Genomic DNA, 18,067 nt, shown 5'->3' with positions numbered 1-18,067 from the left:
ACACACACACACAGTAGGCTCTCTGAAGCTCTCTCTAGAGAACTGAAGTGGCTTGAGTGATTCAGGGACATGCCAAGGCCTTTGGCAGATTCTGGGAGACTTAGCAGCTCCAAATAAAATCTTTACCTCCTGCTGATTCCTCTTCTCCTATCTCCTAGTGTCCAGAGGTGATCAAAACCCCTTTCAAGATCTGGAACCATTCTGTAGACTGGCTTTATGCTAGACTCAAGGATATCCAAGCTAGAAGTAGGCCCCTACTGACAGAGACTCAGGAATAGGCCCAAGGTGATAGAGTGGCACTTTCCACATGCTAGTTATTCTGTCCTGTCTGAACTCTGCAGGTAAAAATTCCAGGGGTATGCCTTCACACTGGCATACCCAAAACAATAGAGCAAATACGCAACTTAGAACTGTATGACTGGAACTGGGAAAATGCTATTATAAGACATTCACACTGTATAGAAGGTGCAGTTCTTTCTTAGGGCCACACGATTTAGTCTGAGCTGCATGAGATATAATATTTGAATACAATAGCACCCCAAGTGCTATATATAACAGAACATTTTAACACTATTTACAATATTTAAAGCCAAACATCAAATTTATAGCCACAGAAAAAAATGAAAATAAAGGCTTAACTGAAATGGGCGAATTCGTATTGCCTATTAATAGACTTGTTACAGATTTCAAAGTGAACAGGACAGATTGTCTTTGGGATAAGAAGAAAAGGTGCGGAAAGGTGGTGAGGAGGCCAAGGAAAACGAGTAGAGTGGAAGAACAGGGCCAAACAGGTTCTGAGCATGGATTGGCAGAAAGCATGTAGGTGGCTCTTGATTTGGATGATAGACAGGTCCCTAGAGAGAACAGGCTACAGCGTGCTTGTGGCAGGAGAGTGCAGCTCAAGCAAAGGGCAAGGACTCAGATTGGACTCAGCAGTTCTGTTGTTATTAGCCGCCTGTGCACCCTTGAGCAGCCTCTTTGAATCTATCACCTCCTCTGTCTGATTAAATTAAATGAGATGTCATATATCAGGTACTGGGTAATTGTTGACATTTGATAAATGATGCTTGTTTTACGATGTGGCATGATAGCTTATTTGCTATCTCATCTTTATAACCCACTTTTCTCATCCTCTTTTGAATAAAACAAAACAAAAAAGCAAAGCAACTACATCTAAAGCCTAAACTCTCAGGCCCCCGCCAACACCTGGTGATCCAGAGAGGAGCTGCCTTAGGTTATACTATGTCTTCACATTTTTTGTCAAAATTCAAATATGCGCTTTAACCTTAAGCACTGGACTCCATGCTAAAGGGTGTAGAAGTGGATGATCTGGTGGCCTAGACAGCAGATGATGTTGATGGACACACAAATACGAGACCCAAGAGAGGCACTCAGAAGGAAAGACTTCTAAGAAGTGATAATTGTCCTCAGTCCTGCAGGTGTCACTTTTGGAGATGTGTTCCCATTGGGTTTGCCTATAGAAGGGCACACGGGGAGAGCAGTAGCCAGAAGGTGGGTCATAGGGGTCAAGGGAGATAGATCCTAAAAGCAGGATAGAAGTGGACCAGCCCAGAGGGAAGAAGGAAGGAGATGAGAAGAGTCATCCGAGAGGAAAATATGCCACAGTTGGGGAGAATCAGATCAGGTAGGGACTGCAAGACACTGAGAAGAGGTACACTGAGGGCAGGGAGTGGGTCAGCATGTGAGTGGCAGCAGGGAAATCTTGGCCTGTCAGGAAAGCTGAGCTTCTTTCTGTCCCAGTGTGGGCTGGAGGTCAGGGAGGCCCCCTCACCAGACCCTGAGAGGCAGATAAACAGGTTGTTTAGGATCCCATCCAAGACAGATTAGACAATCAGACTAAATTGAAGACAGTTGTCGGGAGTCACAGCACTAACCTGAGACATCTGTAAAAGAGGAAATCGAACATAAAATGAGACCTATAGAGATAGGGGAGGGGGACATAAGAATTACAGCATGCCTTAAGATGTTTTGAAAATGCGAAGGACTGCTCTGTGCCTTTTTCTGGGCTCTCAGATTGGGAGAGCTGTCAGTTCTTTGGGATGTCTTCCCTGCTAGGGGGTGGGGACAAGAGAATGGATTTTTTTTTCTTGCCTAACCTGGCCTTGTGTGTGATTCTGAAGCTAAAGTCAATTCCTCCTTCTCTAGATAGCCTTGGTCTCCTTTTAGCAAGTAGGTTTGATGGTTGCTAAATAATTCTACTTTCTCATTTCTCAGACCCTCCTACACAGAGCTCCAAGAGCAGGTAAGTATGTACTGCCCACATGGGCTCCAGACTCTAGAAAGCTTTGTTTGTAGTTTCTGTAAAACCAGGCAGACATCCCTAGGCACCCTCTCTTTCTTTTGTTAACCCCGGTGGTACCAAGAGGCACCTGACATTCTGAGTATGCTAATAATTCGGTGCCAGCAAGTTTGTTATACTCCAGTTGTAATTGTTAACTTGAATGGAATGCAAAACTTCTGGTTTAGAGCAGAGTTAGTTTTTAACTGTGAATTTACTTGAGGGATATGGAAAATGGGGAGTATATTTTGTTTATTGTGGAAGGCAGTTTATGAAAAGCTCTTCTGAATTACACTTGCTCTGATAAATAGGAATATATGGTACATGTATAGTTACTACTGTTTCTGCAGACTCACAAGCGAACTCTACCCTTTATTAACTCTTGCATTTGACACTTTCTCAGTGTGGCAAGCCAAGACCTGCTCTGGGATTAGAACAATGAACTTATCATAAAGCTGCTTTAAAAAAAAAAAAAAGCAAAAAAAAAAAAAAACCCTCAAATGCTTCTGGTGTCCAGATTTACTTCTTCAAGCCCTTCTTGCTTGCCCACCTCCACCCCTCGAAAGTTTGGGACTTTTTTTTCCTCCTTAAGGGGAAGTGTGGAAATAGAGCCCAGCCTGTTCATTTGCATTATTGTCCATCACACGCTGTCTTTTCGAACATTATATTGTGTTCTCTCAATGGTGTTTGCTCTGAGGGTGGGACACAAGACTGTTTAGTGTCTTGTAAAACATTTACCAAAAGCACTGAGCCATGGTTCTGAAGGGCATTCCGTTGCCAGAGTGTGGGAGGAGAGAGCGAGCTGTGGAAGGAGAGCTCCAGGTGTTTGCCAGGTACTCATTTCATACTTTAGTATTTAGAAATGTTCAAAATTTCAGACTACATATGATTCTGGTCCCCTAGAAGGGGCAGGGACGGTAAGGGGAGGGAAGGAGCAAAAGTAATTTCTTCACAAACTGTGTTTTTCAGTGGCTCAGAGTACCCAGATAATTGTAATCTTTGGTTTCAGTCAAATGTTGTTTTCAGACGCTGTTTTACGAAAGGGACGTGCATATCTTAGAGGTGGAGGAGGTAAAATCTACTTGTGCTTGAGGTTTTCCAGTGGTCTGATTCAGAGGATAACGTTTGCTTAGCAAAGAATTCAGAACCAGGTGTTGTGTTTCTAGGAGGCAACGTGTAACCTTGTGATTTGCACTTCAGTATGCCTCGTGACTCATTCCATTAAAAGCTTTTGCTAAATGGTGGCTCTGGTTTCATGAAAATACTTTTAAACTTTCTTTCCTCCCCTCATTCCATTCTGTTAAATTTTGACTAGATAACAAATTAAAAGTCAGCTTAGAAAACTGCTTCTTATCCTCAAAACTGTGAATGACTTTATACACTGGTCAAGAAACTAATGACTAAATACTTCTTGGGAATACTAAGTATTTATATTCTAGCTTATTTTGCTGTAAAAAATATGAACATATATGATAAAACTAGAGCCTTAATCAAATGTTTACATTCGATCAATTGTAGTAATGATACCCGGGACCATGTTATTAGTGGCTAAAACTTAAACAGCAAATAGGAAAATCTAGTAAAAGAATAGCTCCAAAAGATTTCTGTAATCGTCAGTTCTTGGAAAAAGGAGCTGCAGTATAATATATGCAGTGTAACAAACATGGAATCTTTGGCCTTTTTACTATCTTATGTCAGGAAATGTAAGTATGAGGACAGTGCTAAAGTTTAAGAGTCCATTGATTATGAAAGAACGCGGTTTTGGTACATTTTCGCCCAGTGACACTGGCAGTAAAACGCCAACAGTCTTTCTTCTGACAAGTTCTCAGTTATTATAAAATGGCTGGAAGAAGTGATTGTTTTAAAATTGGAGGAAACTTCCTTCATGGGAAAATGTGGCTTTGTGTATTTAGGCAAATAGGACTAAATTTAACAAACTGTGAAGGTCAGAAAACTTTGAGTACAGCTGAGGGACAGCAGATTTGATTACGTGAATATGCGTATCCGAAAATTGAGTTTATTTCACTACCACTGAAAGTTTATGTCACTTTAGACAAGTAAATTAACTTTTTCTTACCTCCAAGATTTTGAGGCAAGAATACTTGTTTTCTACTTCTACTTGTCTGTCTCATAGACGTACTTAGATTGCTTAAGTCTGCCAAACTTTTGACCTTGTGTGATACCACATAAATCCAACATATAGACCCTGGCCAGAGAAGGAGCCCATGCCTTAATTCCACTGTCTCTAAAGGAGACTGATATCATTTTAAGTCCATTTTAAGTTTCAGATTTTATCAGAGAAACAGAAAGACTCTAGAAAAAAGGTCTAAAAATAAGTAATTTCCAGATACTTGTTATTCTTCATTTCCCTTTATTTCACCGGCACAATCCTTACTTGGTGCCATTTCTTTGTTTAGCTTTTTCAGATTTCAAGTCTTAGAGATCAATATGGAATTGAAAGACCACCTAAAGCTATATTTATACCTCTTGTTAGGAATTCTTTTTTTTAAAACAGTTTATTTATTTTTTTAGGCAAGGCAACTGTTGATTGACCTCACAGATTGCAAGGACTTTGTCAGCTTAAAATCCCTTATTTTTTTATTTTTTACACCTACAGTACCTGGTCTTCCAAGGTGGTCTCCCATCCACGTACTAACCAGGCCCGACACTGCTTAGCTTCCAAGATTAGACGGAATTGGGCTTGTTCGGGGTAGCATGGCCATAGACTCTTATTAGGAATTCTTAAAGTTACACGATGCTTTGTTGATGGATCAAGTCATACAACAAATTAAGCCCTGAATAACTTGGCCCCTATCTCTGGCATTTTAAACTTTGCTGCTGTTACATATGATACAGTGATAATGCTTCTATACCAGGCTGGTTTAATAAGGCATATAATTGAGTAAAGTCTCTCTATAGAGGTTGTTGTCATCTGTTCCTTCTGTCCTTTAGACTTCGAAGTCTCAATTTGTAATACACCATGAAGGTGAACTCTCTGGGGACAATAATGGGCCAAAATTGGGTGGTGGTTTGCAACATGCAGTAATGCCCACGGAGTCAGGGCAGTTGAGGCTTGGACAGAGCTGTCATGCAAAGTCATGGATGGGTGACAATCTTTCAAGGTAATGTTGATGACTGTGTCAGAAAAGTCACCTTCATGTGAGCTTTGGGTCAGAACTATGCAGGCAAAATGGAGGTATCATCATAAAGACTTGAGCTATTTTTGGCTGGTTTTGTTTTAGTAGGATATGAATATGTATGGGTTAGCCAAGTAATAACTAAAAATTCTTCACTTATCTAGTCACCTAAGGTTTTAAGTAAGGCAGAACACGGTGCTCACAGGAGCCAAAATTAATGCCTTTAATTCAATCCGGGTGCCTACTGACTCTTGGTTTAGACACCCTTCAATAAAATTCCTGGTTTCTCAGTGCACAATACATCAGAACTCTTCTCCTCTTTGTTGGCTAATGATCATTCACTCATGCATGATTCATTCATTCGACAAATATTTAGAACTCACTCAGGGCTAAAATCTCATCTCCCAATTCTTAAATGTCACTACTTCAAGGTGACCTTTCCAAACCCTCTAAATTAGGTTTAATACTTTCCCCTTTAAGACAGTCACCACACTTGTTTTATACTTGCCTCCTCTGCTAAAATGTAAGTCCTCTTGGTCATGGATCACGAATGTGTCATTCATCACTGTATCTCCAGTGCTTAGTGCATACTATAAGTATTCAAAAAATATGTGCCAAGTATGTGAATAAATGAATGAAAGAAAGCAAATGAGAAGGCCGAGGTGGTCAGAAGCAGGCATGCAACAGTGAAAAATAGCCTCAGATAACAGGGAAGGGGGAAAAACTGCTATTATCCAGATTAGAAACAATGGCCCCTACAGCCATCACTCTATCACCATAGATTATCTTTGGCTGTTCCTGAACTTGATAAAAATGGAATCATACAGTATGTGCTTTTTTCGTGTTTGGCTTCTTTCACTCAACATTATGCCTGAAATATTCATCCACATTGTTTCACGTAGCTATAGTTTATTCTTTCATAGCTACATAGTATTCCTTTGTAGGAATGGACAATTTAATAAGTTTGGGGGGAATTAAAAACATGACTGTATGAGCTGAAAATCATTCCCTGTGTGTGCCAGCTCTTTAAAGTTAAATGACCTCATAAAGGGTGGGCTGGAAATGTTATCACCTAAAAGGATAGAAGGAGAGGAATCTATTTCTGGGAGAGTATTTGCTAAGTGCTCGGTATGGGCTGTTTATTTGACTGAAACCATTGCCCATGGAGGCGACTACCACTGTTTCGCAGATGAGAAACTGAGCCTGAGGAAAGATTCATGACTTCACAACTGGGCTGAACTAAACACGCAAGTTGTTAGTTATAGCAGAGAGCAATCCAGTCCTGGCAAAGATGATGCCGGATGGCTGCTGAGGCTGTGCCACTTCGTTAATGGAGACTCGGCTTTTATACAGTAGTACAGACTTGTGGGCCTTCTGTCAGAAAGTTGGCCATTGACCTGACATTTTTTAGGTCATTTCTCTCTCTTTCCTTTCAAAATTTGTTTTATTTTGAAAAGAAGACTCGTGTATTTTTCATTCTCATCTTTATTTTTTTAGCTTATGAGTAATTTATTTTTAAGTTCACATGGTATATTCTAAGATCTGTATTTAGCAATTCTTGAGGTTTTTCTTTTTAAAGATCAGGTTTTAATATCTATGTGTAAAGAAGTATTCAATCACCATAAGAAAGGCAGGTGAATTGCAAGTCAGAATTGCTGAGAAGTTTTCTGGGAGGCAAAGTTCACGTCTTTCAAAGTGGAGTTTGAAATGCTTCAAGTTCTAACTCACAGAAGGCTATAAATACTGACCCAGTGGGTATCTAATTCTCTTACTCAACTGAACATCTAAGAAATGAACAAAGTTTCTAAATTTCCGTCTCATTATTACCTTCTTCGATTTTCCATCGTACAAATATTACATTCACAAATGTTCCATTCTTACTTCAAAAGTTACTGGAGACTTTTCAGAATGTCCTTCGTTTTGAGTAACAAAAGAGAGCATATTATATACTCTTTAGATTTCTTTCTAGTTGTGATCGAAAGAACGTTTTTATCTTTGCATTAATATCACAAGGCACATCACTGTGGTCAGGTCATCACTTCAATGAGACTGCCCGTAAGCCGATTAGCCCACTCTTTGCCCAATGGAAGACAAGAAAATACCCTGATAGTGTCTCAGACAAATATTTTAACTCACTTCTAGAAAGAGCAAGAGATGTCCACGTTCTTTGCTTCAAAAGCTTTATTATTTTCACAGTTAGTAGAAAGGCCCTTTCATATGGGACATTTGAAAGCAGTCTTCAAAGATTTGATTTGATTCTTTTTAACATTATGAACAACCACAGGAACAATATCTTGTATTTGTATAACTTTAAAAATACTTTCGTAAATAATTTTTATGGTTACTTAAAAAAAAAAAATTCTGAGGTATTAAGTATACCTGTTTCATATATGAGAAAGCTGAAATAAAGAAGCTTTCTCCATATGGCATTTACTTTTTCCTCAGATTTACCAATCTCTTGTTGTACTCTTAGGATTAATTGAAACAATGTTCAGTAAGTGAATGTGTCTGACACATCCTGGGTGTCCATTGGATCTTAGCTTACCTTCCCCTCAGGATTCCCTGGAAAGAAGTTTGCACATGTGAATGCAAATGGACTGTAACTTAATAGTGGATTCAAAAGATTGAATGCTGTCATGTGTGACTTTTTTTCTTTAAAAATTATGAAACCTCAACATTTAAATTAGCCATTGTTGAAGTAAGTGCTATCTCTAGGTCAATCACAAATGCAAATTTGGACTCTGAGTAGAAACAAAGGCTTCCATTATCCTTTTCTAGTAAAATGGCTTATTATTGTAAAACTGTAAGAAATGCCTCATCTTTCATGTTTTACTAAAAAATATTAGAGTAGCTCATATGTATATAGTCTCTGCTGTTATTTAATAATAGCTAGGTCAGAGAAAGTAAGATCATATAATGAAGGTGTAAAACATACGGGCATCTACACACACATATACACACATGCAAATGATTGAATATAATCCCATTTGTAATGTAATGAGGGCTTTATTTACCACATAAAATGATAGGTAAGTATTTTAACTGGAATTTTAAAATGAAATGGAATGCCATAGAAAAAAACTATGAGGCTCTGAGGGAGTGGCATGCTGTGGAAAGAACATCTGGCCAGGAATGAGGGATTGATCCTTTCCTGGGCCTTCCTTTTAACTGTTTCTGTGACTTCAAGAAACTTCTTCTTGCTTTTAACTGTTATCTCATCAGTAGTACCCTCACATATGTTGCTCACTAGTATTCTGTTGTTTGCATGGTAAAAAGTTTTGTTTTTAATTCTAGGAAATAACATTGATTTGGATTTTGTACTGTTATTATATAGAAAAATTAAATATAAAAAGATCTTGGTTTAAGAAGTTTATAGTTTAACCACTCTTTATCTTTGCAATAAGAAAAATTAAGGAATCTTGTTCTTATTCTGAAAAATAACAAACAACCTTTTTGTTTTTATAGTTTTATAGTTTGCCTTCAAAGTTGGGAGAGTCCTTGGTCCTCCCTAAGCACTTCCTTGGTAAAGAACTTGCTACCTGCAGATAATCCCACAAATGGCCTATTTCTGGACCACTTAAAAATTGTGACCAAAATGAGGAATTTGAATGGAATGTGAACAGATTAAGTTAATGGTGACAATTTTCTGTGAGGATTTTCAACACAAAGAAGTAATTCAGTATTCTATTAATTCATTATTAACAAGATCCTATCATAGAATCTGAGAGTGAAAATGACAGGAAAAAAAGTGGAAATGGTCTAATTCATAAAAAAAGAAATACTGGTGTATAACATAAGGAAGAAAGTCAATATCACAAATAACCTGCAAATTAAAACAATGAGGTTACTATTTCCCTGCCATGAAAGAATCCAATTTACTCATATAGGTCTGGTGGCCACACAAATTGGTATGATCTAGCAGGAAAACAGTTTGGCAATATATATCAAGAACCTTAGAAACACTTAACCCAGTCATCACACTAATGGAATTCTGTTAGAAAGAAATAATGCAAAATAGAGAAACACCTTTGAAGAATCAGAACACTCAAATCCCCACCCATGATGAGAGTGTTTACAATTTTATATTTAATTTTCCATATTTTCATCTCATCTCCTTTTTCTTCTGTATGTATGGTCTTTAACAGGAAATTGTCTTGCTATACTGAGGATGGGGGAGGAAGAGAGAAAGAGAGAGATGTGTATTTCTCCCACCTGCCCCTTTTAGGCCTTTCTTTCTTTTCCATAGTGAACATGGATTTCTTATATCATCAGAGGAAGCATGTAAAAATGTTATTTCTAAAAATACTTAACTGAAATTCAAAGTCTTCTGCTGGCATATCTACAAGATAATTACAGTAAACACCATCTAAGGTGAAGGACAGCAGAAAGCAATGACTGTGGAGAGGTTATTGACCTTTTATTTGGATACTGCCAGTAGAAATTTTCAAGCTCTTGGATCCTGAGTTTTTTCAGAATGTCCAGGACTGGCATTACTTGTGCCCACGGCTCCCCATCCACTTTTCCCTCCCCCAAAGGCAAACCTGCAGTTCACCTGTAATGAGTAATCCTCACCCATGATCTGGAGTACATCTTCTCCCAGTTCCTGTCACCTGCTGCTGGCTATCAGCACCACCAGAAGTCTCTCCAGACCTCTTCTCTCTCTAGACCTCTTCTCTCTCTAGCCATTTCCAGGGTTGAGACCACCTTGCAAGGAAGGTTCCCCTTCTCAGTGCGAACTCATCATACTTCTATTACATTTATTCTGCTCTCTCACCTTTAGGCTCTAATTTCTTCAAGTGTTTGTAGTTCTTGTTTCAAAAGACAAGGAGTGAAAGAAGAGGGAAGACATAAATGTCAGATTTTAGTCACTGGTATGTCTTTTAAAGCTTAAAAAATTCGACTGTTTTCAAGTTCTGTATAATTGAACACTGACCAACTCACATGCAGCCATTTAGCCTCTCTCCCCACCGCTCTTACTCCTCCTCACGAGAGATGGGAAAATATTATCTTAGCTGGGGAATACACTTACCAACAACACTTGGGGAGTCTAGTCTACTTCCTCCTTCATGCTTGACTTCCCCTCAGTTCAGACCAGGCTCAATTCATTGAATGAAGTTCTGTACTCCTTTTTTTGAACAGAGTAATAAGGACACATCAAACAAATATGCTATTGGAAATATGTCAACATGATTACAATACAACAAGTAATTTGTCTAACTTGACATCTCCACCTAAGAAGCTAAGCAGGCAAACTTGCTTCGAACTTATATCAAAAACAGTTTAAAATGCCCAAACTTGACCTTTACATATATTCATTCTAATGAACAGAATGGCCATAATAGGGGGTTTTGCTGTAGACCCTGTTAGTGTGTTTAAGACTGCCTGGATGGAAACTTTTGAACTGGGTGGAAGAGTTCATGTGTATGCTGGGCTTGTGGTAGAGGCATGTATGTGGTTGGTGGAGTTGGTTTTATGGGTACTTGATGTTGGTGTCAGGAAGGGAATTCTGCCTCTGGAAAGGAACTAAAAGACTGGAAAAAAAAAATAACTTGAGCTACCAAGCTTCATTTTACTGTCATCTGAGCCTTTATTGAATCTTGAAAAAGGTAAGCAAAATTCTTAATAATGCATTAAATACAAAACGCATTGATTAAATTAGCCCCTTGGACTCTACCAGAATGGATACATTTCTCAGACTTACTAATCTAATTCTGCCCCAAATCTCTTGTTCTTCTATCCAGGAACTACTCTATGAATCTAGATACACCTGTGTTTTCTGACATGGTGGTCAATAGTCGCATGCAGGGCAATATTTTAACTAATTAATATGAAATGAAATAAATAATTTAGTTCGTTGTTTACACTCAGCACATTTCAAATGCTCAGTTGTACTTGCTTAGTAGATACTGTATTGGACAGTGCAGATATGAAATGTTTCCCTCATCACAGAATATTCTGTTGAGCAACGCTGATCTAGACACCTGTTTTCAGGGTCTGACAATATGAAGTATGGGCTGTGCCTCCCTCTACTCTCTGAGATCAGAACTGTAAGCAGCAGAACCTGGATCTGTTTCACATACCACCCTTCTTTCTGATTTCCACATCTTCTTTGCCATATCACCTTCATTATAACTTTATCTTCATGTTTTTACATAAAAATATGGCCTCAAGTTGCAATGATCAAGTTCAAGTTTAGATTATGCTCGAATTAAGACTGAGAGTGTTTCCCTGTGTTCATTTCACTCTTCACGATAAACGAAACCATTAGCAGATCCTGTATGCACATTTGGACTCCCAAGTTAAAACTTCAGTCCCCGTGGGATCTCTTGTTCAATATATTGCTGTTATTTTTTGACATTGTGGAATTCAGTGAAGAATATAATTGTTACCAGAGTCCAGTGTAAATATTGACCTTACAGACATTTCTTCAAAACTTAGAACTTGAAATTCAGAAACAAGTGAAACCTGAATAAGAGACGTTAAATAGAACCAAAGAATGTCACGGACCATAGTCCGTGTTTTCTGTGATGAATTTGTTCCCGGAAAATAGTGGTTAAAGGGAAACCTAGTAAACCAATCAAGTTTTAAATGTATTAAGGAAGCATAAGAGAATACTGGGTAGATCATTTTGTAAGGAAAAGCATTATTTTGTTACATGACCAAAACCATCTTCCAATTCATCTGTTTGGTAAACTCAGGAGCTCATGTGTTGTGTGATTAGCTTAGTAAGGCTAAGTTCATTAAATACAAAATTAATTCAAGTTGTTTAGGGTCAAGCAGATGAAAATTTTGTTGGTTATATTTCTTTATGTCACAACCATATGTGCTAGAATTACTTAGGCATAGGTAGTAGCTGTGGAGGTTTTTCCCTAAAGGTGTTTTCCCTGTGGAGGTTTTTCCCTAAATGTGTTCAATATACATTGAAGTGCAGGTATAGTGCCATCTTTATATTAAAAAGTGTTTATTGATGGTTGTAAGTATTACTATGGAGTTCGCAAAAATGAGAATTATTTAATGATTGAATGAATGAATGCTATCTCTAATTTACTATGACTAACCTACTGATTTTTAAGACCTGCAGTTATGATCTGGGTGTTTCTAATTCATTCAAAGCCATCATAAGAATTTTTAAAATTCTAATAACAGATCGAATTTAGATTCACTTTAATTTTAAAATGAAATCAATTATAATATACTTTTAATGAAAGAAGTGTGATATAACATCAATCACAGAATGTTATAATTTCAAAATTTTAGGGCTAACCATTTGATTTTTGTAGTCTTAATATAAGTGTACTGATTGATTTCAAAGGAAAATTCAAAAATTTCAAATATACATTGAAGTGCAGAGGGAATAAATATAATAAATTCCAATACACCCATTACACAGATTTAATAGCTATTAAAATTTTGCTACAGTGGCATCATTCCCTTTCTTCTTATTTAAGTTTTTTAAAGAAATCAAAGACAGCATACTATTTTTATTTCTAATATTTTAATATGCATCTTTAAAAATATGATTTTTTTATATAAACACAATGTTATGATCATGCCTAACAAAATTTAGCAGTAATGCCTTATTATCTATCATCTAATACCCAGTTCACGTACTCTTTTCCTAGTTGTCTTAATAATTTCTTTTTACAATTGTTGTCTTCTTTAAGGCTCTGAACAAGACCCTTAGAGAATGCTTGTTTAAAGTCTCTCTTTCACCAACATTTCCTTATTTTAATTTCAAACATACAGCAAATTTGAATTTTACAGTGAACATTCACACAAAACCTAGATTCTGCCATTAACATTTTGCTGTACTTAATTTAACATATATCTACCCATCAATCCATTTCTCTACCCCATGAATTCATTGTATTTTTTTGATGCCCTTAAAAATAAATTGCTGAACTGGGACACTTCTCCTAAAACACTTAATTAACTAAATTCGATATTTCTTTATAGTTTTTTAAAGCTAAAATTTGCATACAATGAAATGCACAGGTCTTAGGTGCTCATTTACTGAGCTTTAACAAAGGCATACTGTTGTGCGCCCAAACCCCCATCATGGTAAAGGGTATTACAATTACCCCAGAAACTTCTTTTCATGTGTCCTCCAAGTCAGTCCCTGCTCCTACCCACTACCTCTCAGTCAACCACTGATAGGAACTTTTTCCTACCATGTACTAGTTTTTCCTGTTTTAGAATTTCATATAAATGGAATTCACTCAGTATGTACTTTTTAGTGTAAGACTCCTTTTACTCACAATGTTTTATGCTAATAAGCTGGTGAGCCATGATGTTGCATGTATCAATAACTCATTTCCTTCTGTTACTGAGCAGTATTTCATTGTATGACTATATTACAGTTTGATGTTTTGAGTTTTAGGCTATTATAAATAACACTGCTATAAACATTCTGGTATAAGAGTTTGTCAACATGTTTTTATTTCTCTTGGATAAATACCTAGGTATACAGACAGGTGTTTAAAGTCTTTAACTAGAACATTAACATATAGCATAATTAATTCTTAATCTTTATTATTATAATGTTTAAAACTTCACCTAACTTACAAAACTCACAATACTCAGTTGTGAAGAGCATGCCCATGAAAATGCAGTGTTTCATCAGTAAATTGGAGCATTAAAGAGACTTGGTTCTAAAGACATTAGTATACTTTTGAGCTAAAAGAAAACTATCACAGCGCCACTTGAGTTGTAAGTTGATTTGGAGTCGATCATAAAATTAATTTTACATGAATTTTGCATTGGGAGAAAGGAAATCTGACCTTTAGTCTTAGCCCTACCGCTAACTAGTAGCTTTGTCACCTTGTGAAATAATCAAGTCACCACCAGGAAATGAGGTATTGAGCTAGATGATCTCCAAAGTGTGGTTCATCGACCATTTCTCAAATTTATGCTAAACATTGAGAACACAGATAGGAATAAGACATATCTTTTGGTCTTCATGGTGTTTACAACATAGGAATGCTAGATGGTATTCTCCACCTATACAGTGTCTATTATATTGCTGATTTATTACGTACTTGCCATTGGGCAAAGCACAAGATAGTCAAATGGATGAATGGATGGATGAATGGATGGATGGATGGATGGGTGGGTAGATGGGTGGATGGATGGATGGAGATGGATGGAAGGAAGGAAGGAAGTGAAATCAAGAACATTATGTCTGTGGTCACCGATGTGTCTACAACAAGCTGTAATGTAAACACACTATGCTGTCTGCTGTAATAAAGATTCAATGTGCCTAGGGCACAGTGGAAGGAAATGATTGAATAAGATGTGATTCTGAAGTTGTAACTGCTTCCTCATAGAGTTTTTAGGGAGAAAAGAGTCTAAATAAACAGCAAAATCTCATTTCTTTTTTTTAAATTGAGGTAAAATTAGTATATAAAATAATATGTTTTAGGTATACAACATAATAATTTGATCTTTGTATTCAATACAAAGTGATCACCAAATAAGTCATTACCATCTGTCACTGTATAATTGATCCCTTTCACCCATTTTGCTCACTCCCCAACCTCCTTTTCTTCTGATAACCACTAATCTGTTCTCTGTATCTATGAGTTTTATTTTGATTTGTTTTTAGATTCCACATATAAGTGAAATCATATGGTATTTTGGTATTTGTCTTTTTCTGTCTAATATCATTCAGTGTAATACCCTCTAGGTCCATCTATGTTGTCACAAATGGCAAGACTGCCTTTTTTTTTCATGGCCAACTAGTATTCCTCTGTGTGTGTGTGTGTGTGTGTGTGTGTGTGTGTGTGTGTGTGTGTGTGACATCTTCTTTATCCATTTGTCTATTAAGGGACAACTTGGTTACTTCTATATCTGGGCTATTGGGAATAATGATGCGATGAACAGAGGGGTGCATATATCTTTTCAAATTAATGCTTTTGTTTTCATCGAATAAATACCCAGAGGTGGAATTGCTGGATCATATGATAGTTCTGTTTTTAATTTTTTAAGGAATGTCTATACTGTTTTCCTTAGTGGCTGCACCAACTTACATTAACACCAATAATGTATGAGGTTTCCTTTTTCTCCACATCCTCTCCAACACTTGTTATTTTTGGTCTTTTTTATAATAGCTATTCTAGTGAGTGTGAGGTGAAGTCTTATTGTCGTTTTGATTTGCATTTCTCTGATAATTGGTGTTGTTGAACATCACATGTGCCTGTTGACCATCTATATGTCTTTTTTGGAAAAATGTCTGTTTAGATCATCTGCCTATTTTACAGTCAGTTTATTTGTTTGTTTGTTTGCTATTGAGTTCTTTATAGTTTTTAGATATTAACCTGTTATTGGATATATGGTTTGAAAATATTTTCTCCCCTTCAGTTGGTTGCCTTTTTGTTTCATTGATGGTAGTGAAGTCACAATTTCTGATGTAGGAAAACTCAGTGCTATTTCCATGCACCTGAAAATTTAAATAAATGACATATTTTAGAATTCAAAGTCCTTGTTAATGTATAAGATCCGTAAGCTGTGGATCTTAAATTTTGCTCTCTTTGATTTTTTTTTTTTTAATGACTGTGGGGTATGTTTTTCTATTTGAGATAGACTTTCCCCCTAATTTCTGCATTGCAGTGCTCCCCTGCCCTTATTTTTGTACTCATTTAACAAGTATTTATTGAATACCTACTATTAACACAAAGTGTGAGATGGTGATGCCATGAAAGTTTGAGATGGTGATGCCATAGAGAGGTATAAACTTATCTGAAGCTAGCTGTAACATCTTCTCCAGTTTGTAAAGGTACCAGTCACAGTCACATTTTATTAGAAAGGCAAACTTCTGTGTGTGTATGCACATGGATGCACATGAGTGTGCCTTATTTCCTAGCAATCACAAGATGTTATATCAACTGTCATATAATGCTGTACTATATAATTTGCTTTTCAAGAATTCTTAAGGAGAATTTCCAGAGTTACCAATAATTTACATATCTTTATGGAAAGAGAATTTAAAGAAGCATCAATTTTAGGTAACTGGTGTCCTGGGATATATATTACTAGAAGGTTCACTTCTGATTATATGCCCAAACCAAGTGTATATTCAACAGACTAAACAAAACCAGCTTGCTCAATGAACTAAGTTCCAATTGAAAATGGACATAAGAGTTTTGAAGGTAGACTGGTAACAGTTCTTGACATTTATCTCTGCTTTCTATTTATTTTTATTTTTTTATTTTTTAGGCAAGGCAACCCTTGGTTGACCTCAAGATTGCAAGGATCTTGTCAGTTTACAATCCCTTTTTTTTTTTTTTTTTTTACACCTATAGCACCTGGTCTTCCTAGGTGGTCTCCCATGCAAGTACTAACCAGGCCCAACCCTGCTTAGCTTCTGAGATCAGACGGGATTGGGCTTGTTCAGGGTAGCATGGCCATAGACTACCTCTGCCCTCTAGAATTAGAGAATTTTTTTTTTTAAATAATGAACATGTACAGTTCATAATATAAAATGAAGGAAACTTGAATTTGTAATTATTTCTCTTTTTCACTAGTTTTAAAATAGATAATCATATATTTGCACAGGTGGTAGGATATTAGAAGGCTACCAACTTTAGATTTTGTCAAAAGTGAAAAACAGTAAAGCCAGGAGTAAAGACACACAGAGAGAAGGGGCCATCTTTACAGTGGGGAGAAGGCAAGCTTGGATTATGATCTCACTGTGCCGTGCATTTGCTGTACAGGCTTGGATAAATACCTTTACCTCTATATTTCTCCATTTCTTATGCTGAAAATGGAAATGGTACTACTTTCTAAGGTGGTTGTAAAGATTAGAGATGACGTATGTAATGCACTTCGGCTGATATGCAGTCAAGACTTCATAACTGGTAACTATAATCATCTTCTTGTGGAGAAGAAGGAAAGAGACATTGACATTGTTAGTGGCCATTTTGGTTATAGCCCAGACTGCCCAGACACGGGATTGACTGAGGCCATGTAGGGGCTGCACTTGAGTGGCATTAGGCTGTAATGATTGCAAAAAGGCTCTCTCTATGAACACAAGGCTTTTCTGTAAACTCCGGGGTGGGGCGGAGCGGGGCCGGGGCAGAGAGATCTGACCACTTTTCAAAAGTTAAATATAAGGAGGAGCCTTCTTTCATTGGACTGTCCTTTGTCAAATTTCTGTTGGAGTGCTAGCACTTATCCTCAAAGATACATCAGTTAGCACCACTTTTCTGTTATACCAAAAACAATGAAATGTTCTTTTCAATAAGGACAAAGAGGCAAAAAGTAAAATTTTACTAGGAGGGACGTTTTACTGCTAGGAGGGGAAAATGGCAGCTTTTTATGAGACCTGGAGAGTATGTTTGTTAAACTGGAAAAAAGAGTAGGAAGAATGATTGAGTCAGGTGAGATTACTGTGTGACCTTCTGGGTACTTCATCCCCATAAAAAAATATATACCAAAGAAGAGAGGGAGGTGCAGTGAGACCCTTTGTTAATTAGGACTCCTGGTTGCAAGTGACAGAGACCCAATCCCAGATAGTTTAAGGAATCAATCAACAAACAAATATATCAAATTAAATTCCATACATAAAATTATGATTATTTAATTTAATATCTTTTATGTATAAAATTTTATTTGATATATATACACATATGTG

The 18,067-nt window shown here is 37.0% G+C and overlaps 1 protein-coding gene and 2 pseudogenes across 1 annotated transcript in view; 1 reads left to right on the top strand and 2 right to left on the bottom strand.

Moving 5' to 3' along the window:
- The window catches only part of RBM47 (RNA binding motif protein 47), an 86,886-nt gene that overhangs the window by 11,818 nt on the left and 57,001 nt on the right, over nucleotides 1–18,067 (top strand).
- LOC112471549 lies at nucleotides 4,908–5,026 on the bottom strand (annotated as a pseudogene).
- Nucleotides 16,728–16,846, bottom strand: LOC112471625 (annotated as a pseudogene).

The sequence above is a fragment of the Pteropus alecto genome, unplaced genomic scaffold (assembly GCF_000325575.1).
Source record: "Pteropus alecto unplaced genomic scaffold, ASM32557v1 scaffold57, whole genome shotgun sequence".
Classification (NCBI taxonomy): Eukaryota; Metazoa; Chordata; class Mammalia; order Chiroptera; family Pteropodidae; genus Pteropus; species Pteropus alecto.
Note: the sequence above shows the minus strand (reverse complement) of the source record. Positions and strands in the feature narration are given on the sequence as shown.